This window comes from Rattus norvegicus, chromosome 9 (assembly GCF_036323735.1).
Source record: "Rattus norvegicus strain BN/NHsdMcwi chromosome 9, GRCr8, whole genome shotgun sequence".
NCBI lineage: Eukaryota > Metazoa > Chordata > Mammalia > Rodentia > Muridae > Rattus > Rattus norvegicus.
Genome location: NC_086027.1, coordinates 12225763 through 12252512, shown reverse-complemented (window position 1 = coordinate 12252512; position 26750 = coordinate 12225763). Strand labels below are relative to the sequence as shown.

At 41.9% G+C, this 26750-nt stretch overlaps 1 long non-coding RNA gene and 1 pseudogene across 1 annotated transcript; both read left to right on the top strand.

Moving 5' to 3' along the window:
- The first annotated feature begins 4377 nt into the window (after positions 1 to 4377).
- LOC134480451 (reticulocalbin-1-like) lies at positions 4378 to 13456 on the top strand (annotated as a pseudogene).
- A 7640-nt stretch (positions 13457 to 21096) lies between these two features.
- On the top strand, positions 21097 to 26368 carry LOC134480328 (uncharacterized). The gene is made up of 2 exons (XR_010054690.1): positions 21097 to 21275; positions 25403 to 26368. It is a non-coding gene; the product is annotated as an uncharacterized LOC134480328 (long non-coding RNA).
- The last annotated feature ends 382 nt before the right edge of the window (positions 26369 to 26750 follow it).

Sequence of the window (26750 nt, the reverse complement as noted above, 5' to 3'; positions counted from 1 at the left end):
TGTTTTGTGTGTGTTTTGTGTGTGTGTATGTGTGAGTGTGTGTGTATATGTGTGAATGTGTGTGAGTGTGTGTGTCTTGTGTGCATGTGCGTGTGTGTGTGTGTGTGTGTGAGTGTGTGTGTATGTGTGTGTGTCTTTGTGCACTAATGCTTCAATTATCTGCTATGGTGAATACTATCCCCAACTCAATTATGAAGCTTAGTATTAAGCTGTGAGTAGTATGTGGAGAGTGGTCACAAAGAATAGTTAGGAGTCCTCTTCTGTTAAGTTGTCTGAGACTTCCAAATGCTGCATGCTGTGAGTGGGCCTTACATCTCAGCACACTAACTCTATTAAAGTATAATTCCCATGTATTTTTCTTAAACAATTTTCTATGAAAACCTTTAATAATTTTTTCTCCCATTCATTTTTTTGGAGGGGACAAGGGTCTTTGTTTTGTTTTTTCTTTTTTCTTTTTTTTTTCTTGCTTATTTTAGGTCCACAGGATTTTCTGTAGCCTTTGAGGAAGTCCTAGATTTAGGACACTGGATCCATATACGTTAGGGAATTAACCAGTTCAGTGAGCACATTTTTTGTTTGTTTGGTTTCTGTTTTTCTTTTGAGATCTCACTGTGGGAACAGAGGAAGCCCTGAGGGAGTGCAGCCCTAAGTGGATGTGTGCTATAAATCTGATATGACCATGCCATGGACCCAAAGCCATTTATCCATGGGGAAAAGGCAAAGGCCCCCTTACCCCTTGAGGCTCAGAGACATGCCAAAGCCTTCGCAGGATGACATTGATAGTGTGTGCAGATAAAGTCTACTCTACCTTTCTCCCTGGCCCCATCTGGATATTTACAGCCTGAAGACTGCTCCCTGCAGAGACTGCTCCTACTGAGATTAGCTAAATCTGCCCCTTGTCAGTTACATATGCATAGTCCTCCCCTCCTTGTTTATCTGCATGTAATGCCCACCTCCTTGCTGCCCTGAGCAACAGCCCTGCTTCCTGGCCAGCTCTATATAATAAACGTGCTGAGCTTCTGGGATGCTGCATTTTCTCCAGCTCACGGACCCAGCCTTCCCCATGTATGTGTGTCCAATGTCATTCTTCATTTCCTCCTCACCCTTGGTCAGGCCCAAGTCCCTGGAGCCACACAAAGGACTTGGCAATCTCAGTCTGCTCCACTTTGAAGGAAGTGCTTTCTACACTGAAATCTAAAGCACACAGTGGGTTCAGCTCCCTCTCAAGTGTCTTTGGTGAGGGTTGGGGTGGGTATGAGACCAGTTACATTCTGACTATTGCAGAAGAGTAAAGGATTCACAGTTTGCTTTTGGTGAAGTTGAGCTCCCCAAGAGGCTATCATTGCCAAAGTTTTCCCAAGTCTCCTTCTAGGAGGTCAACTGACTCCTAGGTGAGTCTTTGGTTACACTGCCTCAGTTTTCTGTGGCTACACCGTTCAAATGGCACCCACTGGTCACACATGGCTATTTGAGATGAACTAAACTTAGAACTAAAATCTGCCTCTTTAGTCACAGCAGGCAAACCAGGAGGCAAACAGCCAGCCAGAATCCCTAGCCAGAAACCGAGCAGATATAGAATATTTCTATCATCTAGAAATTTCTCCTGGACAGCAGTGGTCTAGGTTCTTGGTGTCTGGTTTTTCCTTCAGGGAGAATTACTTGCTGTACTAATATCCAAAGGTTTATTTTTAAAGCGACTTTAACAAAATATGACTTACTCATCCCCAAATTAATCCAGTTTAAGTGTACAGTGCAATGGTTCCCCATAAATCTACCCGAGTTCATCGCTACACCACAGAACAAAAGAACGAGAGTGTATGCAGTTATGTAAAATGGTATGCAACAGTATTGACCACTGCATAACTATACCGCACTACTTTTGAATTCTTCAAAATTCAGGCCTTTTATTGATAGTTGTACAAAAATACATTATTCTAGTGTTGAGAAAATATTATACAGTATTTCATCTGGGCTTTATATTTCATTGAGACTTTAATATTTTTGCCTCTTTTGCTAGTATCGTTAGATTCTTTATAAGAGTTTTACTTTGTGGAGTTGGTTTTTTTTTTTTTTTGCCAATCTGGTCAGTATTGGATGCCATTTCAATGTTCTCAGGATGTTGAGGAAAATAATACCACAATGATAAAGTGATATTCATTTTCTTGAGCCATTTACATATGTATATACACACATATGGGAAGTTATGTATACATATATCTATGCTATACTGTGTAGAATACAATTCTATTATACGTCAACATATACAGTTTACTCAATATGATTTCTGTGAATGTTATCACTCCTGGGGAAATATTAAGAGACTGAATAAACATGTACAATATTTGCAGAATGCACATAAAATTGAAGATGGTATATAAACAAAAATGTGAAGTATATCACTTACAGTTTTCATATCGAACGCACTTTAAAATTTTAATAGATTAGAAAAATTTAAATCATCTTTACCCAAATTCATGTTTTTTTTCACAATGTATCTCCTGGATGATTTGAATTATAATTATATATGCTGCTCAAGATCCTCTTAACAACAGTAACCTAATGCCTTAAATGTGTTTCTGATATTTCTATTCACTTGATCACTGTTTAATAATTGTACCAAGTTGATAGCTGTAATTTTTTATCATTTTAAGAATGTAAATTTTATGTGTGTGTATACACTTTTGATCCTAACTCTTTGGAGGCATAGGCAGGTGGATCTCTTTTTGAGGTCAACCTGGTCTACATAGGAAAACCCTATCTTAAAAAAGCAATCAATAGGGGGTTGGGGATTTAGCTCAGTGGTAGAGCACTTGCCTAGGATGCACAAGGCCCTGTGTTTGGTCCCCAGCTCCGAAAAAAAGAACAAAAAAAAATCAATCTATAAATAAGCAAATAAAAAAAGAATTTAAAACACTTGAAATTAATATGAACACAACCACATCTTTAATAACAATTGATTTTTTTATTGCAGATAATCCATATAATCCATTCACAAAATGTTATATAGTGTCATATGGGAACTCAATTTCATCGTAAACAAACCTGCTTTTCTCTTTTCATTGGTTGCTCTTAGTTAACATTTTCATACACATATATAATTTATTCTGATTATTCTCTCCCCCACATTGTCTCATCCCCTCCCCTATGACTTAAACTTATACAGTCTTCTAAATTTAGGCTTTCCAAATTTAGGATTTCTCTTTTATTTATTATAAATGTATATTCTTTTACTTTTCCATCTACATTTTATTATATCTTAATAAGAAACCCATTCTGTCATTAGCATTATCTCAGTGCTTGGTAGGAGACATTCACATTCTTCAGTAGCTTGTCATCAGTGCAGGAAATGACATCGAGGTCTCTCTCTCTCTGTTTCTGTCTCTCTCTGTCTCCATCTCTCTCTGTCTCTGTCTCTCTGTCTCTCTGTCTCTTCTGTCTCTCTGTCTCCCTCTCTGTCTCTTCTGTCTCTCTGTCTCTCTCTCCATCCCCTCCCCAATTGTTTTGTTTTCTAATACAAGGTCTCACAGTTTAGTCTTGAACTCAAGACAATCCACCTACCTCAGCCTTGTGAGTGTTGGGATTCTAGGCATACACCATCTTGCCCAGTGAATTTTGTGACTCTCGTACATCCCTTTACTATTTCTGAATTATTTTTAATATTGCTGTGACCCTTTTCTAGCTTCTAGATGTGGATACATTAACTTGATTAGAAGGTTTTATTTTTAAAGATTTATTTATTTATGTACATGAACACTCTGCGAGTGTGCCTGCATGTCAGAAGAGAGCTTCAGACAGAAGAGGGCATTGGATCCCACTACAGATAGTTGTCACCATGTGGTTGCTGGGAATTGAACTTGGGAGCAATGGAGAAGCAGCGCTCTTAACCACGAAGCCATCTCTCCAGCCTGATAAAAAAGATTTTAAATTTCATTCTTTTTGTGTTTGTTTGCAATCTTTCTTCTTGAGAACACTGTGATGGAATGTCCAAATGGTAATTGGTGGCGGTTGGTAGAAGGAGCCATATGTGTGATGCTGCCATATATGTGTGGGGCTGGCAACAAGGTGCAGACCCAAGACCATGGCCCTGTGCCCTGAGGCTCGCCTGCTGGATGTGGGCTCTCAGCCCCATCAGGATGCCTTCAGGTGAGGACAGCAGGTGGTGGCTTGTGCCCTGCTGAGCCAGCCTAGGAGAGTGGCAACCACAATCACATTGTCCAAGCCTGGAGCCTGGGGCAGCGCGAAGCTCCGGAGGCTATGGCCACGGGTAGGTCACGGTGGTCCTGGGGACCACAAAAGCCGCCCTGGGCCTCCACAGAGCCCTGAGGGGGGACTGACTGGCTTGGGCGGAGCCCGGAGCTCCACACCACGCGCCTCGCCATGTCCCGCCTCTCGGTGTTGCCTGCACCGCGGAGTGGGCACACGTGTCCTTCCCACCCCGCAGCTCGACCGCGCCCGAGCCGGGCCTCAGGGCACGCGGAGCTCGTGGGTGAGCGCGGGGCCTGAGGGGGCGGGGCGCGCGCGTTATATTTGGCGCCCGCAGCAGCGCGTGTGCCTGGGCGAGTTTTCCTTCCGCAGGTGCCGGCAGCCGGGGCGCCGCCGCCCAAGCTGACTCCTCTCTCTCCCTCTCCGACCCCGGCAGGGCCCAGAGGTGATTCTGCCTGCACGATGTCCTCCTTCCTGTAGACGAGCTCTTCGCAGGCGCCACATCGCGAACAAAAAGAGAAAAGAAAAAAATGAAAAGAAAAATCAGAAGAAGCTGACAGGGAAGGGGGCCTTAGCGGCGTTGGGGGTCACCTCGGCCACGGGAGGGCGCGCTAAGACAGCGGCGGGGTTTCCAACGGAGACTGCAGCCTTGCAGTGTCCAGGGATGAAGCCCAGGCCAGCCCTGCCAGGGGACCTGTGCGTGGACCCTTAGTCCGACCTCCGGTCTGCTCCCCAGGGACAGCAAGGAGCAAGCAGGGCGGGCTGCACCTTAAGAGCAGCATCATCAAGGTACATAGGAGACCCGCGTCCCTCCTAAGGCTCTTTCTGCGCCCCCCCCTCACCCCCCCCCCGTACCCCTGTCCTGGGAAAGCAGTGGCAGAAGGAGGCAATGCAAAGTGAGCCCATTGGGTAGAGGAAGGGAGGGTTCAGGGATGTATGGAGAGTTGAAGCAGGGATTGGAAAGCCCGTGGCATTAGGAAAGAATGGAGAGGTAATCGGAGTGTGCATGAGAGCTGTGCTCTGACATCCCCAGAGCAACTTGGGGCTGTCACCTCTCTCCAGATTGACTTAGAATTAAATGACCTGTACCTGCCAGGGCAGGACAGGCTTTTCAGAGGCAGGTTAGCCTGGTGCCACACTCCCTGTAATGTTTCTATTGTATGTTAAAGGATGGGTATCTTGGGAATATATTTTCTTAAAACCTCAGGCAGTGAAGATGTATTATTTAATAGATTTCTTCTGATCTACTTTGTAATTGGTTGCCCCTTGCAAGAGATTGTATTTGGAGGATGCAAAATACTCTCCTTCAATTACTCGGAAAAAGGGAACATAAACAGGGATTTCCTCTTTTTTAGCCTCCAAAACTCTGAGAGATTACAGTTCCGCATAATTTAATTCTTTCCTGCCTGCTATGAGCAGGCCTCCAGATCAGCAAGTTCCTTTGGAATGGTTTTGCTTGTTTTTTGTTTATTTTCCATGGTGCTGATTAGAAAGCCATGAATTGTTTTGTGAATTTTAAATTTCAAGAGGTGGCACCCAGAGTTTATGGTGGTTTCCTTCACACACTGCAGTGTAGTTGCAGCATAAAAAAATACTTCTTGTGACAAGAAGTGGAAAAAGAAAGTTGATGAGCTAAGAAAAGTAGAGCCTTGAGCCAGATCAACCATTTGGCTTCCTCAAATGTGGAGCAAACATGGAATGTGGCTTTTTCAGAATCGAGGGGGTTTTAAGGATAGGGCAGTGAATGCTGTCTGGTGCTAACCTGTCCCTTTTGTGGCTGACAACCCTTAGGAGACAGGTCAGAATGTGCCAATAGCACAGAGTTGGCACTGGTGGTGTTTGAACTCAGAAGTGCTCAGGAACTGTGAAAGTTTCTCTGTTATCACCCTGGAGCCATCTAATGAAATAGACCACTGTGATGCTCTGTAAGAGGCCATTGTGAGGGCTGGAGAGATGGCTCAGTGGGTAAGAGCACCAAGTGTTCTTCCAGAGGTCCTGAGTTCAAATGCCTGCGACCACATGGTGGCTCACAAATATCTGTAATGAGTACTGATGCCCTCGTCTGGTGTGTCTGAGGACAGCTGCATTGTCTCACATATAAATAAATAAATCTTACAAAAGATTGTCATCTACTGCAGTTTCTATGTGGACAGCGCATAGTTGAAGGGCTTAAAGATCAAGTACATTGCCTGTCTTTACAGATCAAGTGTATCACCTAACTTTTAAACCAAGAAATATAGTGTATTTTTTGCTGCTTGTGTAGCTTTTAGTGATGTATCTTTTCTCCTAGTACGTCCTTTGTTTCCATAATAGTTGTTTTCAAGTATATATGATTATCGCTCCTATTTGCAGAGCTATTCAATATTTTCATTGGTTAAATATTTGTGGTGAATTTACATTGTGATATCAGTAAAATGCTATGTGAAAATTTTAGAGAATATACCGGTTTGGGTAATTTTAATAACCTTTGCCCTCAAGTGGTGGCCTGTTTTCACATTGAAAAGACTGGAATTCATTACCATCCATAGCAGGATTGATAGGGAAGCACAATGGACAGCAACAGTGTTGTTCCCTTTGACAGTTGTGGGAGCCAAGAAAGAAGTGTGACTTGCTTTTTGTGATTTACCAAATCAAGACAAAGTATCATTACTATAGAAGCCCATGGAAAAAATGATGAAGTTTTCAGAAATCACCAGTTGAAGAAATGGTGGTTTTGCTTATATTGAATTCTGAGTTTCAAAGTTATGTTTCATTTTTCTTTATTCCTTAATGAGGCTTTTTATTAAGATTTTTATTCACCATTACACACTTAGATGCACAGTGCTAGGATCGTAGTAGGTGCTCATTAAATCACTGACCATTGTGGAGGAGGAATGATAAGAAAGTATGTATTTTCTGTAAGTTCTGTTAGTTTTGGGAACAGGTGGTTTTAGGTTTACCATCATAGTTTGGTATCTTGTCCCACATAAGACAACTTGACAGAACCCCCTTTCTGGCCATTATGTTCAACTTATTTTTCTCATAATCATTCTTGAAAATCATGGGAGTGGTGTGGAAAATTGATTTTACCTGCAGTATAGCAAAAAACGCCAGTCTAAATAGGTAAGCAGTTATGTTTCTCCATGAGCTGATGTCTTAAAACATCTAGATTTAGGAATTTAGTGTTGTATTTTCTAAACATACATGTACAGCATACAGATAACATCGTAATAGAATAAAGGAATCTTTTGATTTAGCACAAATTCCATAAAGCAGTGACTACTGCACAGCTCTCTTGACCATATGAATAGCCGAAATTATATTTCACTCTTTTAAAGAAATAATGAAAGCACTTAAGGTTAAGCAAAGCCCATGGGAAAAGTTTGCTGTGGTGTTTCTCTTTGGTTTCTTGTGCTCTTTCTAGAGAATGACTTTAAGAAGTCAGGGCGTTCAGGTGGTCAGTGTGGTCAGGCAGTCATGAGCAGATGGTTAAGCGATGTGCTAGGGCCCCATAGGCCAGTGAGCCCAGCTGAGAAGCAGAGTCTAGCCAGTGAGCCTAGCTGAAGAGCAGAGGCTAGACAGTGAACCTGACTGAAGAGCAGAGGCTAGCCAGTGAGCCTGACTGAAGAGCAGAGGCTAGCGAGTGAGCCCAGCTGAAAAGCAGAGTCTAGGCAGTGAGCCAGGCTGAAGAACAGAGGCTAGCCAGTGAGTCTGACTGAAGAGCAGAGGCTAGCCCGTGAGCCTGACTGAAGAGCAGAGGCTAGCCACTTAGCCTGACTGAAGAGCACAGGCTAGTCAGTGAGCCAGGCTGAAGAGCACAGGCTAGCCAGTAAGCCAGGCTGAAGAGCAAAGGCTAGCCAGTGAGCCTGACTGTAGAGCAGAGGCTAGCCAGTGAGTCTGACTGAAGAGCACAGGCTAGCCAGTGAGCCAGGCTGAAGAGCAGAGGCTAGCCAGTGAGCCTGACTGAAGAGCACAGGCTAGCCAGTGAGCCAGGCTGAAGGCTGAAGATCAGTGATTTTAACCTTTATTTCTAAGTTCTTCAGTTTTCCTAAAAGACAAAAGTTTGCATCCATAAAGTTTGACTTAAAAGGTTTTCCTTGCTCTCTTCTTCTTATCTCCTTTCCTCTTGCTCTTATGTCACAATAATTTCCTTACTCTCAATGCCTTACTCTGAACGCTATGCCTTTACTTCTAAGTTCTTCTTGAGTTCTGTTCTCTTCAGTTCAGTTCTGTCTAAAAAGCTTTCTCTCTCTTTCTCCTCAGCATTTGTATATCTCTCTGAACACAGCATCACATGGTGAAAAGTTCACCCCAAGTTTGCACAGGAATTCAAATCATAAGTTGGATAATCAGTTTTCGACAGAGAATGTTTACATTCGTATCCATGAAGAGTGATCATCAGGATAAACCGTCACCAGCTGTCACTAGCTCTGCACATTCATGGAGAGTTAAAAGATGTAATTTTTATGAGAAAAGAATAAGTGAAATTGCCTATAGGCAAATCCAGTCAATTATTTATGTTCAGTCCTTGCACTTTTGTAAATGATTAGTTCTCTTTTTATGAACCTTGGTTAATTGGTTTATACCCTCTTAGGATGGGCTCTAATTTGTAGATTCCTGCTTGGTATTGCAGAAGCAATTCACTCATGACACTTTAAGAAGGAAGAGTTCTCAATGCAATTTTGATTACCAGAGAAAACATAATAGCTGTCCCATTATAAAGGAGCTTAAAATTACTAATCTAATTTTAGGATTTCTTATAGAATTATAAGACTTATAGGAATTAAGACATCATCTATTTGTCTGTACATCATCATGCCAAGACAATACATCGTCATTGCTCTGTGGTGATCTGCTCAAAAGAGTGGGGTAAAGAGCATGACAAATACAGAGGCAGATACTTGCAGCCAACCATTCAGCTGAGAGCAGGGTCCCCAATGGAGGAGTAAGAGAAAGGATTGAGGGAGCTGAAGGGGTTTACAGCCCCATAAGAACAACATTAAGAAACACCCAGAGCTCCCAGGGCCGAAAACCACCATCCAAAGAGTACACATGGACAGACCCATGGCTACAGCTGCATATGTAGACGAGGATGGCCTTCTTGGGCACAAATGGGAGGAGAAGCCCTTGGTCTTTTCAAGGCTTGATGCCCCAGTGCAGGGGAAACCAGAAGTGGGAGGCAGGTAGGCCTTAGTGTTTGGGTGGGTGTGGTAACACCCTCACAGTAGAAGGGGGAGGGGGTTTTATAAGGAGTTTTGTGGAAACCAGGAAAACGGATAACGTTTGAAATGTAACAAAAGCCCTCTCTGGGGAAGGGACAGCGGATAAGCTGCTCTGAGCCCCTACTTCCCTGCTGCCTCCCTTTGATCGAGACTGTGGTACATGGTGTCAGCTTGGGACACTCCATGGGCTGCTGCTGGCACTGGTCCTGGCATTCATGGCCAAGAGCATGATGAGCAAGGAGCACATGGTTTGTCCCGATTCAGAGCAGGGCGAGTGGCCACCATAGAATAAGCACAGCTTCCTGTACGATCATGAGGTCTTCCTGGGCAAGGAGGACTCCAAGACCTTTGATAGCTAATCCTGGACGAGAGCAGGAGAGGCTGGGGAAAATTGTTGATCCAATTGACAGTGATGAAGGCAGCCTTGTTACTACTGAGGAACTGAAAGTTTGGATCAAACAGGTACAGAAAAGATACATCAACCAAAATGTGGCTAAACTCTGGAAGGATTATGATAGGGACATAGATGAAAAATATCCTGGGAAGAATACAAGCAGGCTACCTATGGCTACTACCTGGGAAACCTTGCTGAATTCCAAGATAGCTCTGATCATCACAACTTTAAAAAGTTGCCTCCACTAGATGAGAGGAGGTTTAAGGCCTTGACGGTGACCTGACAGCTACTCAGGACGGGTTCATTGCTTTTCTGCACTAAGAGGATTTAGAACATATGAAGGAGATTGTAGTTCTGGAAACGCTGGAGAATATCGACAAGAACGGGGATGGTTTTGTGGACTAGGATGAGTACATTGTGGACATCTTTTTCTCATGAGGACAATTGCCCTGAGACCGACTGGGTTTTGTCTGGGGAGCAGTTCAATGATTTCCCAGATCTGAACAAGGATAGGAAACTGGATTAGGATGAGATTCAGCATTGGATCCTCCCTCAGGACTATGACCATGCACAGGCTGAGGCCCAGCATCTGGTGTATGAGTCAGATAAAAACAAGGATGAGATGCTAACCAAGGAGGAGATTCTAGACAACTGGACCATGTTTGTGGGAAGCCATGCCACCAATTACAGGGAAGATCTTACCAAAAATCATGATGATCTTTGAAAGAAACTCATCCTCATGTGGCCAACAGTCACATGCTTTCTACGGTTATTCTGGGTGATTGCTATATTTGTCAAGTATATAGCAGTTGTGTCCCTTAACAATAAGAAACCTTTCTAAAGCTCAAAAAAATCATGCATTACACCACAAACAATAATAGTAGGAGACTTAAACACACCACTTTCATCAATGGACAGATCAGGGAAACAGAAATTAAACAGAGACACAGAAAGACTAACAGGTTATGAAACAAATGGATTTAACATATATTTATAGAACACTCCACCTTAAAACCAAATGATATACCTTCTTCTCAGCATCCCATTGTACCTTCTCCAAAATTGACCATATAATCGGTCACAAAACAGGCCTCAACAGATACAGGAAGATAGAAATAATCCCATGCCTCGTATCAAAAAACCACGGACTAAGGCTGCTGATCAATAACAACAAATAGGACAGAAAGCCCACATATACATGGAAGTTGAAGTCAATGACAACTTGGTCATTGGAGACATAAGAAAGAAATTAAGGCTTCTTAGAATTTAATGAAAATGAAGATACAACATACCCAAACTTATGGGACACAATAAAAGCAGCGCTAAGAGGAAAACTCATAGCTCTGTATGCCTGCAAAAAGAAACAAGAGAGAGCATATGTCAGCAGCTTGACAGCACACCTAAAAGCTCTAGAAAAAATTAAATAAACCCTAGAGGAGTAGAAGGCAGGAAATAATCAAACTCAGGGCTGAAATCAAACAAGAAGAAACAAAACCGAGTATCAAAAGAATCAGCAAACCCAGGAGCTTGTTCTTTGAGTAAATCAACAAGATACATAAATGCTTAGCCATATTAACCAGAAGTCACAGAGAGTGTATCCAAATTAATAAAATCAGAAATAAAAGGGAGACATAACAACAAAATATGAAGAAATTAAAAAGATCATCAAATCCTACTACAAAAACATATATTCAACAAAACTGGAAAATGTGGAGGAAATGGACAATTTTCTGTACAGATACCAGGTACCACAGTTATATCAGGAACAAATAAACCATCATAACAAACCCATAACTCATAAAGACATAGAAACTGCTATTAAACATCTCCCATCCAAAAAGAGCCCAGGACCAGATGGATTTAGTGCAGAATTCTATCAGACCTTCATAGAAGACTTCATACCAATACTGTCCAAACTATTCCGCAAAATAGAAACAGACAGAGCACTACCAAACTCCTTCTATGAAGCCACAATTACTCTTATACCTAAACCACACAAAGATACAACAAAGATAGAGAAATTCAGACCTATTTTATTTATGAATATTGATGCAAAAATGCTCAATAAAATTCTTGCAAACTGAATCCAAGAACACATCCAAACAATCATCCATCATGGTCAACTAGGCCTCCTATCAAGGATGCAGGGATGGTTTAATATACGGAAGTCCATCAACGAAATTCATCATATAAACAAAGTCAAAACCACATGATCATTTCATTAGATGCTGAGAAATCATTTGACAAAATTCATTACCCTTTCATTAATAAAGTCCTGGAAAGATCAGGAATTGAAGGCCTGAATCTAAATATAGGAAAATGCAAAATACATCAAACCTGTACCTAACATCAAACTAAACTTAGAATATTGAAGGAATCCCACTAAAATCAGGGACTAGACAAGGCTGCCCACTCTTTCCCTACTTAAGTACAATATGGTACTTAACGTCCTAGCCATAGCAATCAAACAATGAAAGTAGGTCAAAGGGAAAAAATTAGAAGGGATGAAGTCAAAACACTAATATTTGAAGATGATATGATAGTCTACTTAAGCAACACCAAAATTCCACCAGAGAACTACTTAACGTGATCAACAACTTCAGCAAACTGTCCGAGTATAAAATTAACCCAAACAATTCAGTAGTCTTCCTCTACTCAAAGGGTAAACAGGCTGAGAAAGAAATTAGGGAAATGACACCCTTCACAACAGTCCCAAATAATATAAAATAACTTGCTGTTACTTGAACCAAGCAAGTAAAAAATCTGTATGACAAGAACTTCAAGTCTCTGAAGAAGTTGAAGAAGGTCTCAGAAGATTGAAAGATCTCCCATGCTCATAGATTGGCAGGATGAATATGGTAAAAAATGACCATTTTGCCAAAGGCAATCTACAGATTCAATGCCATCACTAACAATATTCCTACTCAATTCTTTATAAAGGTAGAAAGTGCAATTTGCCGTCATTTGGTTAACATAAAACCCAGGATAGCAAAACTATACTCAACAATAAAAGACCTTCTGGGGGAATCACCATCTCTGACCTCAAGCAGTATTACAGAGCAATAGTTTGTATGGTATTGGCATACAGACAGGCAGATCAGTGGAACATAATTGAAGACACAGAAATGAACCCACACACCTATGCTCATTTGATCTTTGACAAAGGAGGTAAAACATCCAATGGAAGAAAGATAGTATTTTCAACAAATGGTGCTGATTCAACTGGACATCAACATGTAGAAGAATGCAAGTTGACCCATTCTTATTACCCTGTACAAAGCTTCAGTCCAAGTGGATCAAGGACCTCCACATCAAACCAGATACACTAAAAGTAATGGATAAAAAGTAGGGAAGAGTCTCAAGACTTGAGCACTAAGGAAAATTTCCTGAACAAAATACCAATGGCTTATGCTTTAGGATCAAGAATCGACAAATGGGACCTCATAAAACTGAAAAGCTTCTGTAAGGCAAAGGACAGTGTCATTAGGACAAAAAGGCAACCCAAAGATTGGGAAAAAATCTTTACCAATCCTGCATCTGATGGAGGGCTTATATCCAAAGTATACACAAAACAGAAGAAGTTAGAGTACAGAGAGCCAAACACCCCTGTTAATAAATGGGGTTCGGAACTAAAGAAAACATTCTCAGCTGAGGAATATAGAATGGCTGAAAAGCACCTAAAGAAATGATCAATATCCTTAGTCATCAGAGAAATGCAAATAAAAACAACCCTAAGAATCCACCTCACACCAGTCAGGATGTCTAAGTTCAAAAAATCAGGTGACAACAGATGCTGGCGAGGATGTGGAGAAAGAGGAACACTCGTCCATTGTTGCTGGGACTGTAAACTGGTACAAGAACTCTGGAAATCAGTCTGAACGTTCCTGGAAAATTGGACATTGCACTACCTGAGCACACAGCTATACCTGTCCTGGGCATATACTCAAAAGATGCTCCAACATACAACAACACATATGATCCACGACGTTCATAGCAGCCTTATTCATAAGAGCCAGAAGCTGGAATGATCCCAGATGCCCTTCAACAGAGGAATTTATTCGAAATATGTGGTACATCTATACAATGGAGTACCACTCAGCTATCAAAAACAATGACTACGTTCAATTCATAGGCAAATGGAAAGAACTAGAAAATATCATCCACAGCGAGGTAATCCAATCACAGAAAAACACACTTGGTATGCTGTTGGGAGCGATGGCCTTGAAGCCCTCCATTATTGATGTTATTATTATGGTTAGCATTAAGTATGACTGGGTTCATGGAAAATCCCCAGCCAGCTACAGAAGACTAATGCAAATGTGGTGGTCAAGATGAATAATCATATGATAACGTGTGACATTAACATACCCAATGTCATAACCTGTAACCTTTCTGAAAAACCAACATCCTGCTGACTTATAGATATGACAAACCTGTGATCCTTCTGACAACCTGTCAACATCAGCCGATTCCCTGACCACATGAATATGGTGTCCTTGGCGTGGGTAAATGTTTCTTACTCCCCCCTCTCTCTGTTACCCTTTTTATGGTACAAATTCAGCCTTGGGGAAAAATAAAATTGTCACCTTGATCAGACTCTTGTCTTGGAGTCCTTCGTCACGTTCTTGTCCCTCATTCTCTTCCAGATTCTCAGCACCCCTCATTGACAGTTTGCACTCATTGATAAGTGGATATTGACCAAAACCTCAAATTACCCAAGATGCAATCTACAGATCTCAGGAAACTCAAGAAGAAGGATGACCAAAGTGCAGATGCTCCCACTCCTTCTTAAAATGGGGAACAAAAATATCCATAGGAGGGGATATGGAGGCCAAATCTAAAGCAGAGACTGAAGGAACAGCCATTCAGAGTCTGCCACACATGTGGCCCATATATATACAGCCACCAAAACTAGGTAAGATTGATGAAGCTAAAAAGTGCTTACCGAAAGGGACCGGATATACATCTCCCCTGAGAGACACATCCAGGGCATGTCAAATAAAGAGGTCAGTGCTGCCAGTAAACTGCTGAACTGAGAACAGGACGCCCTTTATGGGAATTAGAAGAAGGATTCAAAGAGCTGAAGGGGTTGCAACCCCATAAGAACAGCAATGCCAACCAAATAAACCACTAGCAATAGACTATACATGGACTGACCCAGGGGTCCAACTGCATATGTAGGAGAGAATATCCTTGTTGGGGCACCTGTGGAAGTGGAAGCCCTTGTTCTTAACAAGGTTGGACCCTGAGTGCAGGGAAATGTCCGGGAAGGGGTTTCTAAGTGGCATGAATTGGGGGACCATACATATGGGAGAGGGCACGGCAGGGGGGCTTATGGACCAAAAGCTGGGAAAGGGAATAACGTTTGAATAAAACATATATATCTATTAAAAAAACTGAAATTTAAAAAAATGATACAAATACCAAAAAATTTTCAAAAAAATGTGAATAAGACAGAAATTTTAGGTTTTGGAAAAAGATGAATGCCAGGTATTTGAAAAACTGTATGACCATGGTAAACACTTTAATATACATGAGAAATTTTTTACATGTTAATGAACTGCATATTTTTTTTAAATAGTGAATGGAAATCCAGTCCCTTCCTGGCTGTGAGGCTAGGGATCCAGATGTAGTGGAATTCATTATTTGTTGAGTCCTGAATCTTTGAGTCTGCTTCTAACTCAGCTTATGCCAAGGAAACTAGGCCAAGGTGATATCTAAGCCATTGACCAAACTATCGGGACTAACAATCACAGGTGAAATTCCACCTTGTAAATGGGAGGAGAGGAATGAAAGATACCTTTAAGGATTTGAAAAAGATGAAATGTACCCAAAAAATCCAATAAAAAAGTTTAAAATAAAAATAACTTAGGAAATACAAAATACTGCGGTGCCATTCCACAATCATGATGTGTTTCTTCTGTGATAGCTTACAGGTTAATTTACTTCTCTATAACTGTTTTCTTATTTCAAAGTACGTAATGGCATCATCTGTGGAGTGATGGTGAGAACAAAAGCTTTGCGGAACTTGAATAATCGATCCCTCCCGAGCATGTGATTAACATTCTAAGCACAGGGAAATTACCTGAGGGGATTAAAAATCAAAATCCAAACATAAAACAGGAACAACAATGATGTAAAAACATTCTGCACTCTGGGTATGAAGGCATGTTGCAACTTTAATCAGCTTTGTAGGTATTTCTAATAAACACACAAGAAACAAAAATCCCATCACAGTCCTAGCAGTTGCATCCAACAAAGAGAGAGCTGTGAGGTAGTGCGTGCTGCTTCTTTCCCCAGATACCCCTGGGCCTCAGGCCAGCACCCAGTGAGCTGGACCAAGAGCAGCCAGGTTGAAATCCCTGCTGCCATGGCAGGATTCTGCAGGAAGATTTCCCTTTGACAACAAGGAACCTGTGTGGAGGAGACTTCTTGGTGAGTCCTCAAGGACTCTACGTGTCCTATTCTACAGGGAGAAGCCCTGCCAGGTCTTTGGCAAGGCCAGCCATTTGTATGGGGAAGTCTCTGGTCCTGTGGCAGAGGGAATGGCAGAAAGAATGGCAGCTCCACTGAGATCAAAGGATAACCCTTCTAGGCCTATGACCTCCTAATTAATTTGTCTTTCACCCGATGCTCTATTCACATTTTCTTACTATCATACAACTGTGATCTTGATGAGCAGCTGGGCTCTTGTTTTCTTAATCAGTTCTTTGTTGTCACAGACGTTTTTAACTTACTCCAGCCCATGAGACTTATTCATACCTTCTGTATGCAGTAGGACCCTTGGTGGGCCTGTCATCTCAAAAATAGAAGGTTCGGTAATCCAAAAGATTGGACTCCAGTTTACCTCAGGCCAGGAAAGTAGTCAGCCACCATTAGTAAAAGAGCAAGGGAAAAATTACATAGGAAAAACAAGTGGCTTAATCAGAAGAAAAGATCCTCAACTTCTAAGGCCCGCACATCTGCACCACTCTCTTCTGAGCTTCTATAGTGATGTTGTATAACTCCATATGGTAGTAAAAGGCAGAGTTCTTCCCAGAAAGGTCAGACATGATTTTCACTCTTACATCTCTGAGGTGGCGTGGCATTATAGCACACATTCATGTTGAATTATTATAACACCTATGATAAGAAGACAGAATCCATATATCACAATGACAAATAGACTCCCGCCTGAAGTATGGACCCATTAAAATTGAGGTTCAACCTGAACTCAGGCCATTCCACTCCCTTCCCATCCTCCTGATTCTTATGTTTGCTACAAGTAAAAGATCATGGTGTAGTCCCCAACATTCTCATGCCTAGACTTGTCTATTCACGAATAATGATATTGGAGAAGTGATGGCTATATAGTTACAATGTAGTAACACAAGGTCCAGGTTGACATTTGCTCACTGATGTCCAATTTAATTTTCTTGTTATATTTGAGAAAGGGAGGATGTCCTACATAATATACAAAATGGACAGAAATTTATTATTTTATATATGCCCTGTAGTTGGACCCTATGTTCCCAAGTAAAAGGAGTTTTTATTGCAAAAAAATAGGATTATAGACCACTGATTTTGTGAAATACATGGATATGTAAATGGAAACAATGTCGGCTTTCTAGGACTGCACAGTAAGCACATATTTCCAGGTTTTATACACTCAGAGGTATAGAAGAATATATTGGCCTCTAGAAAAAGGGAAAAGCTTAGGAATCGAAATGTGTGTAGCATGCATTGTCTCGAGTAGTAGATTTACTTTTAAGAAAAATCTCCCTCCTCCTTGGTCCCTAGAGATTTGGGTGCTAAGAAAAATCTGTTCTCCAATTCAGGGTTGTAAGCAACCCTCCCCAGCAAAAGCATTGTTGACTTCTAATGAAGCAGAGAGACATATCTAGCTTTGAAATAGAGGTTGCCAAATGGTATTCCCAGTGACACATGACAGACTGGAGGAAAGGGTCCCCACAAAAATTCATCAGTGTGTGGAGAGCTGGTTAGTAGGTAGGCCATAGAATTTTCCAGTGACATCACCAGTAAGCACTTCACTGGGCAATCTATTGTATCTAAGAGATCCCTAGAATCTTCTGTGATGTCACCAGTGTTGTGGTGACACCAACTGCCTTTGGGATATTCCTTCAGTTCCCTTTGGGTTCACAAGCAGGCATGTTTCGCCAGCTGATCAGGCTATTTCGGAAGAAAAGTGTTGATCAAGGAGAGACCGCACCAGGTCAGAGGGAAGCTGACCCCCTCTCTATTGAAACAGGAAGGAGGAAATCATTCTGGGGAAGGCTTGGTGAGTCCTAGGCAGAGTTGGGGAACATCCTCAAGGAGGTAGGTTTGAGATGTGCCTTCTAAGACTAGGCCTTACAATCAGGAGCCTTGGGATTTTTCAAAGGCCAACCAAGAGTCAGGAGTTCCTGATCTTTAATTTGAGAGAAAGCCATAAAGTGGTAAGACTTCAGTGTCTTTTCTTAAAGCTTTTTAACTGTGAGTGTCAATGATTGGCAGGAAGAGGCACTGTGAGATTAACAATGTGACCATCCATGGTTGGGAGTTGAAGCACTTCATCATCTAGATTACTGTAGGTTACATAAGTCTCTGATGGCAAGAACAAAGAAGGATGCACCCCTAGTCATGAATTGAGTTCTCAGACACTTTGGGCTGGACCACACTTGGTTAGAGCTTGATGGTGCTAAGCATTATGAAGTCATTATGAACTCCAGGATTATCTGCACCACATCTGATATGAGATACAATGACGCAGATGTTTATGTCTCAGTCAGATTATAACTTTCACTGCCGGGGGTTGTGTAATAGTGAGTGTGGCACCTGTATGGCATTAGAGGTTGGTAAGAGGGACATAGCTGAAGAATCAACCTTTAAGAAAGCTTTTCTGCTCTTTCAGGGATTAACCCAGTCTCTACCATTTCCCCTTCCTCAACCTCCTTTTCGGATTCAGAATGATCTATTCTGCCCATTGGTTCAAATATGCAATTCACTTGGGTTTATCTGTCTACAGGTTTTGGTAGGGAGGCATCATCCCAAAATGTCATCATTAAGCAAGAAGAGTGTCTAAAGGAACTGGAGGAACTCAAATTTGAAATCCAGAAGTGTCAATTCGAGAGGGATGAACTTTATCAAATCCTGGATCTTTATATCTATGATGAGTGGGACCACAGGTAGTCATTATGCCCAGTAACCTGTTCACTGTCTTGCGCTCTCTCTCTACTACCTCAAGATTTACTCATAGCACGAGTAAGTTTCACATCTCATCCTGGATTTTAAGGAGATTTGGCAGGCATTTGCTTGTGAGATAAGCTAGGTGCTGTGTGTTTAGGGTCAACCTCTTTTGTACTTGACCCTGAGCCTCTTGGATTAGCATTGGTTCTGTCAACAGCTAGAAGGACCTTGTCACGCTTGCTGCAACTGTGTGTGTGTGAATGAAATGCCTGCACGTCATCACTCCTCTGAATTTGTTCATTATACACTGATTCTATGGCACCTCCAAGGATGTAGTTGGCATTCTAAATGTGTTTGGATATGGGTTGCTGTGTATGTATGTTGAAGTATGTGTGGTGTTTTACTCAGGATCAGGAGGTCTGGGACCTTTGATGGGGTCTGAGGATTTGTTTGATCAACACTTTGCAGGTCATGATAGTGATGAGTACATGGAGGCCTACACTGATCAAAAGAGCACTTTGCTCCTTCTGTATGCCTTGGTGGCATCCATGACTCTCCCGAGGGGAGGAGGTGCTATAAATCCTCTTCCCTGTCAAACTTAGTTATGCCCTCTGGGAATTCATGTAACGATAGAAACCAAGGATTGAGTATACCTGCTTTCAAAACAAGAGAAATGTCATCACAGCTTTCTCTTGGGCCCAAAGCTGTGGCACAGACTGGAGGAATCTTCTTCCTGAACTAGTCAATTCCATCATGCTCACCTTGCCAGCTCTTGAAGGTCAGGTCCCTCCAACTGGTACCATGGCTCTGTTGTCCTGTGCCCGGGATAATAAACTTAACCAGTACAAATACTTTGAAGGAGCAAGTATGTGGTACATACTGAGTTTAAGTAATAGAGAGAACAGTCTGTTTTTACCTAATTTGTTTCACCTGATTTGATCTTTAGTTTTTTATTTTTTTAGCTATCGAGGGATTGTTTATTGTGACCTAGAAATGGTCACTGTGGTCTTGACCATTGTTATTCCCAAACAGGCAGCTCTCAGGCTCTGCCCACTCCTATATAGTGAGTCTTTGCAGAACCATATCTCTCAGGATTCCAAGGAGTCCTTATTTCAAAACAAATGTTTGCTTATTTACAGAGAAATATTTTCTGTGGATTGAGCCTCACTGTTGGGTTTTGGTCTCGTTTTTTACTTTGCCACTTTCTTCCCTTCCACCATTCCTTGAATTTGAAATTTTTTATTATATATTTTTATTTACATTTCACCTAATTCTGAAATCGTGAGTTCAAAACATTATTTGTTCCTTTGGCCATGACCTAACCCAGGCTGGATGTCGAATTGCCAGTCCTTCAATCCGAACATGAGATGAGAATGATGGCTATGCAAATGATGACCAACTCAATAAGTGATGCCATGGAGAGGTACAAGGAGCTCATACAAGTGAACAGTTCCTACCGGTGAGTCGCTGACAGAGATGAGAACCCAGCACTAGGCAGGGAATGCTTCTGTCCTGTATGACTTTGAACAAAAGAAAGGGCTCTGGTTCTGTAGTGTCTGACTCTTAACAAGAAGGCTGCCTCCTGGCAAGGGTCTTAGATTTGTAGCTCTTGGACTCAGTTGTCGTACATGTGAGGGGTGTAGAAGACCCTCCAATTGTTATTTTCCCAGTTAAAGTTCCTCTAGATAGAAAAGGTTTGCACCATGATGGGAATAGCAATCAACTCTGAATCTCTAGGACTCTGACAGGAGATTTAAAGATCTGTGATCCATGAGAAACACATGGAAAGAGTCTATAGCTATTGGGTCTTCAACTACCCCTCAGAGGGGCTTTCCCCACAACGTGAAGATGGTTTCACCATACCATGGACATACAAGCTCCCTTATGGACCATCTCTTCTTCCTTGATTTATATAAACCGTCTTAGTGTCAGGGTTTTCAGAAGTACTTTGATTCATGTGGAATGTGGGTTCTGGATTTGACCTCCTCTAATTGGTGCTAACTTGAATAGTGTGGCTCTATTCTGGTGATTTCTGAGGATGAGGACCCTTGAAGGGATGATTGTACTTGCAGGAGTGACAGGCAAATAGAAGCTGGCTGGGATTTACCATTTTTTGTTTGTGGTTCGGCATCAGGCTGTCCCAGCTCCTGCGTGAACAAGCTCAATTGGAGAACAATATACAGATTTTGCTGAATGAGAAGAGAGAACTGCTGGTGGAGCAGACTGAACTGCCAGCATCTTCTGTGGAGACAAAGAGGTTCTGAGAAGAGGCTGGAATGAACATCTGTGACCCCAGAGCCAAGCAACTGCAGGTAGGGTTAGGGCTCAGGGTCAGGTTGTCCTCATGTCTTACCATAATCATAGACAAACCAATGTAACTGTCTATTGACTGATCCATGTCCTGACCTAGGTCTCATCCAAGTATTCATTCATGTGATGGTTTACAAGGCTTTCTGTGGAGATAGCCCCTTTTCAAGAAACTGCATGTTTGGAAAGCAAATGCTCCTGCTCTTCGAGAATCTGCACTTCATTAAGGGAGATAGGTTGATCACACATCACAGCACTACATGCCATTATGTATGGAGGGTGCTATGTGGGAGCCCCTCTTTAGACCAGAACAGGGCTTTGAGGGATGAAGGAAAAGCCTGGAGCTCATTTTCTTTACAGGGATCGTGTGAGACTCAGGAAGTAAGTATTTTTCAAGGAGGAGAGCCTGGTGGAAATGCCAAAGAAATGGTTCTCATTGTCATTTGTGGTGGCTTTTGTTCTTCCTCCCCTCATGTCCCTGTATATGAAGATGGTGACTTCATGCTTCATAGATCTTGGGTAACTACAGAGCCTGTGTATCAGTATGTCAGTCCTGTCTTATTTGAGTGCCCCTGAGAGTTCATAACTGGGCCTTACAACCTGAAGCTGGTTAGAAGAGCAAGGATGTGGAAAAGGTTTCTCAAAGGCTGAGGGTAGGCATGAGAGATTTGAGACTTCAAGAACAAAGTTATCCGTATGTACCCCCAATTCTCACCAAGAAAGGTGCATTGCTGTGCTGACCTGCATCTTAGGGAGCATGCGGGGAGGCCAGTTCATGACATGCAGTTTTGTCCAGTCATTATCTAACTTAGTCCTTTAAGCCTAGGTCTCTCAACAAACATGAAGCTTCCTGTTTTGTGATGGCCAGCAGTCTTTGCATCATTCGTCCAGTTCCAAGTGGAGCCCCCTCTCTTATTTGTCTCAACACATTCTTAAACCATTCAGCTATTTTAAAAATAAGGATTAGATTTCTTCACTTTACCTGAACAGAGTTATCCCCCGGGAACATTCTGGATTGTCTTATTGGATTCACCATGATCTTGCATGGAATCCTAGAGTGCAACCCTCTGCTGACATTGCTTTGCTGACTATATCATGGGCACTGCATTCTTTCAGGATAGATTCCCTCTCAATATTGTACACAGTACTGCATTTCAGAAAATTCACTGTATGTTATTTATTTAGCCTTTTTCTGACTGACATTGAGGTTGTTTTTATATCACAGGAACTCTGATGTGATCAAATGTTCCTCGGAAGTGACCATGAGTTACTGTCTTCTCTGGTGCTTCCAAAGTGTTCTATGAAGGAAACAGGGTAGTTTTAGTGAGGGGCCTATGATGAGTCAGCATAGAGCTTGATGGAGTCTTTTCCTAGAAATTTCTCTCTTGGGGATTTGATGTTGTGTTGTTTAGGCTATCTGTGCAGAACATGTAACTTACTTGTCGGACCAGCAAGTATCTGCATAGAAAGGTTTCCTGAAGTGGAAATGAGTACAGGTCAGGGCAGCACATATTGCTTGAGTCTAAGAGACTTGTACACAGCATTGTTCCCACTAATTCCTCACTCAACAGGAAATGTGCTGCATAAGAGCAAAGTTTTCATTTGTGCATGTGAGTGTGTATCTCTGTGTGTGTGTGTGTGTGTGTGTGTGTGTGTGTGTGTGTGGTGTGTGTGTGGGTATATGTGTGTGTGTGTGTTTGCAGTAGTGAACGTGTGTTTCCCTCTATTTCCAAGTTTCATGAGAAAAGTACTCTAAGCGTTCACTTTACATCCATGAAACATGAAATAGAGCTGCCCAGTCATTTGGCATCTCCATCTAGCTCTGTAGAGCAAAAGGACACTTAAATTACTAATTTATTTTTTCCAAAAATTTCAGAACAGAATTATCCTGTGAAGTCTGGGGGAGGAGTGGAAATATGTTCAAGTGAGTCCTGTTTCACAGGGGTAACAAATGTTACAGGCCTAGAGCTTGCAGGTCCCTTTTTGTTATGGTGTAGAAGCAGGACAATAAAATCCTTTAGAAATGCAACCCCCAACGAGGACACAAAAACACCTGTAAAGTTAGATTTTCAAGTGATTAGGGGCAAAACTACTGATCTGCACTGAAATCCTTTGGAGCACATCAAAGGAATGGAGTACTGGGAGGTAAGGGCAAGGCTTCTCTAGAAAAATCCATGAGTTTATTCTGCTTCTCTGTTCTTTGTGAATTGTGAAAGCCCACTGGAAGGTTATGTCACTCACTATGTCTTCTCGAAGGTTGCTTTCCACATTGCCTGCTACCATTTCTTTCGAGCTACCTTGGCACACTACAACTTCCTCTGGGAGTTTGGCTTGGATTTTATTCATTGAGAATTTGAGTTGCTTGGAATTGTATCGTCATCCAGAAAATGTCCCATAGCTATGCTGTGGTGCATACAGGGCAGTTTCAGGAACCTCTTTGGGTGCACAGATAATCCAAAGCGCTCCTCTATGTTATCTGTTTAGCATTCTGCAAGTGCTGTCAATCAACATCATTTTCTCTCAGTTAATTTCAGCCTCAATGGGTTAGGAGAAATGATGAGCTTCAAATGGGTCTGACAGTGTAAGAACAGGTAGCCCTATGAGAAGCCATGTTCAGAAAGTGGAACAGAAGTTTTAGTTCACCCAGTGATTCCACAATAAGGAGTAGGTATTGCCATTGCAACTAGGGAGCATCAATGTGCTAGTGGTCCCAGAGTAACCTTGAAGGAGAATCTATCCAGACGTCCATCAGCCAAGGAGTAAAAGTGTACCATACGATGGAGCCCTTCCATAGATTCTGATTCAGTGTGAGATAATCCATGCAAGCTTTTACTTACTTATTCAAATTATCTGTGGAACAATCACATTACGGGGAGAAAATTTGTTGATTTGGATCCTGGTTATGGAGATTTCCTATGATTCTAGCTTTTGGCATGAAGTCACTCAGGCTATGGTAAAGACAGCTCCGATTAGAAGAAGTTGCACACTTTGGGGAAAGTCTGAAAGAGTGAACAAGAACAAGAGTCTAGTCCACCACCAGTATATGATCCTTTGCTGAGCAACAAGACAGCTCTACACAGCCTTTGGGACTTGCTAAGCCAGATTGTTAATGGGGAAAGAACCCTGAGTCTATGACGGTTTATGGGAGGACAGCACATCACTGACTGAGCTGTCTATACGCTCTGGCCACTATGTACATATCCCACTCAACATTTGTTTTTATGCCTCCAGCGAATCCTGGGGAATCTTTACATTAAGTATTAATGTTCAGGTAGGAACACAGGCTGGAAGAAGCCATTTGAATATCCTTCCCTATATAAATACCCTTTTTGGGTGGATGACCACCCCACCTGGATTTCAGCCTCAGGCAGCTAAGGAGCTACTCAGAGTATTGTACTGTTACAGTTCGTGTGAATTTTGCCCATGAAACAATATATATGATCCTCTGGATTTCTTGCTATGTTCTACTCCTTACTTCCTGTGATCTCTCCGGAAAGATCTGAGGACATTTTCTCTTCTGTCCTCTGACAAATTGCCTTACACTAGCCATAGACTTACAGGGGTGCGGTTCTGTTTCTACATCACAATCACCTTTAATGTCCGTGTGTACGCTGGGAAGATTTGCATGGAGCACATTCTCAGTGATTACAGGATCTGTGCAGTGAGCATGAATTTGAAGTGAGATGGCTTCTCTGTGTATTTGCAGATTCAGTGCTTACAAATGGAAACTAGACGGGTTCCTTCAGTGCTAACATAATCAGAAATTTCACCTCAATTCTGGGCATGTTCTCCAGAAGGCATCCACATGGTATTCTAGGTTGCTCATACCTCTCTTGAACTCAGATTCAGACATAGCTACAATTTTATTATTCAATGTCATATACCTGGACCAGTGGGAAAAAATGCTCATTTTTCTCTTAATCCCAGTACAGTGCATAGTCCACAGTTCAAATTCTAGCAGTTTGAAAGGTGAGATATAAATCCAAGCGCAGGTACTCTAGGACACTTGGGGATGCAGGGACTGACCTCAGCTGACAGGTCATGCTGGATTATCCAACTGAATAGAGCTGATGTAAGGGGGAGAGCTGAATTGACAACCACTCACTAAACATTTTTTCCCTTGCTCTGCTAGGTCTGAAATTCTCCAGCCGAAACTCGAACATGACACAGTCCAGGACAAGATCTCCCTTGGAGAGAAGTGCTACAGGAGGACTAAGTGTGCACAGCAAATGCACCACTATTGCATCTCATCTGTACTGTACATAGCAATTGTGGACTGCATTTTCCTCCTTTAGTTTGATTTCTTTGGATTGAATACGCTGTATTTTCACCTTGCCTCTCTCCAGCAAGTGTACACTTTTCGAGGGACTCAGAGAGGTGCTGATACACATCAATCAAGAGCTGCTGGTCATCCAGAAAGACTGTGCACGTGTAAATTTGTACTTGTCCTGATGGGTCATCCAGAAGAGTTTCATGGAGATCAGTTCACAATATTGGAAAGACTTTGTGACAAAGTCTGTAATATCATTTATACTCAGTATTGGTAGGCTTTTTCCTTAATACCCCCACTCCAACAAAACAGACCTACTTCCACTCCTCTCGAAAAGATTATTACCATCACTAACTGCTTGTCTACTATGTCTCCAAGGCAAGCCATAGGCTATAAGTCTATTCTGCAAAAGGAGCAGCAAAAAATGCTTAGTGCAATTCCTCTATTTAAAGTTTGGTTAATTTTTAATTGTTTTGGTTATTTGGTTTTCCTTCTATTCATTTGAAGATTTGTTATTTATGTGTTGTTGTTGTTTTGTTCATTTGCTTTTCTACTTTGATAAGGATATAGACTGTATATATTGACTACCTGCATCTGGTTACTATCAAGTAAATTGGATGTATTCTGGTCAATAAAGGAGTAATCTCAAACTCTTCACTCTTAAGAACCTTCTTTATTGATGATTAGTGTCAACATCTGAAGTCCCACAGCTATCAGGGAGGGATGGATCTCTGCATTCTCATGGGGACTGGGCATCAAATCACTTCCCAGTCAGACTGAGATTCACAGGCATTTATACAGTCACTGTGCACTGTGTTTCCAACTCTGAATTTCAACTTCATCATGCATACATTACCCACTGTGTATGCTTGCTGTCAAATATATATTTACCTCTAAATTATACTGTGTTGATGAGAGTTTTGACCAAATTAATAGGATAAACATTAATTTTTCTGTTATACCTCCCAGGACATATAAACATGGTATAAGGGAGTTTAAAGCCATCGGGAATCCTGCACCCAAATCCCAGGCAGAAAATGCTGAACACCCAGGAATGCAGATAATCCTGAGACCACGGGAAAGAAAGCCACTTCTGACCAGCTCTGCCCACATCTCTGGCCCAATATTAATCTGCATGATGCCTCTGGAAACAGGAATAGAAGAGCAGTCAGTGGCAGGAACCTGCTTGGTTCAGCCTGGGCCCAGAAAC